Below are 811 nucleotides of genomic sequence, written 5' to 3'. Positions count from 1 at the left end.
CCAAATTATTTTCCAAAGAAGGTATGATGTGAAATATTTGGTCAAACACCGATGTATACCCCACTGACCCCGAAAAGTCACTGCTTCTCCAATTATCCTTTCCCACAGTCTCACTTGTTGACTGAACACATTTCTTAATTTCATCATTAGAATTCAAAAGTTCATGTGTCCTTTGTTCGAGGTGTGACAGCTCATGAAAATAGAATCATGGTTAACCCAGCTAAGGTTTGGATCATAGAAACAGATAGCCAATTATGTCTACCAAAACTTCCCAGATCACCACTCACCCAACTTCCTCCCTGACAATCTTCACCNCCACTCACCCAACTTCCTCCTTGACAATCTTCACCTTCAATTCCTGTTTATTGTGATGTTGATGTTCTCAGCACCATCAGTTTGTTCGTTTTCAATAAATGCACTTATATTTTTATTTGGTCCAAATTTGTTTAAAAAATGAGCATTTGGTTCATTGGGCACAAAATTAGATATTTGTGTTTTTCATTACTACTAAATACATTACCTGTTTTATTTTATTGGAGCTTTTTTAATGTTCATGATCAAACTCACACTATGATTATAGATTTTTAAAATGTCTACTTTCATTTTCATTAACTTCCACTTTTTTAAATTTGATGAATAAAGGAAATGTTTATGTATGTGTGTAGAAACAAACGTGACTGCTACATATTTATAGTTAATTGAACAACTTTAAAAAAGAAATTTTCTGGTCCTATTAATATCATCACCTTGAATTCTATTTTTTCTAATATTAATATTGACACATGTGCTTTTTTGTTTTCATTCTTTTTTT

The sequence above is a fragment of the Ailuropoda melanoleuca genome, chromosome 2 (genome assembly GCF_002007445.2).
Source record: "Ailuropoda melanoleuca isolate Jingjing chromosome 2, ASM200744v2, whole genome shotgun sequence".
NCBI lineage: Eukaryota > Metazoa > Chordata > Mammalia > Carnivora > Ursidae > Ailuropoda > Ailuropoda melanoleuca.
This window is presented reverse-complemented; position numbering follows the sequence as displayed.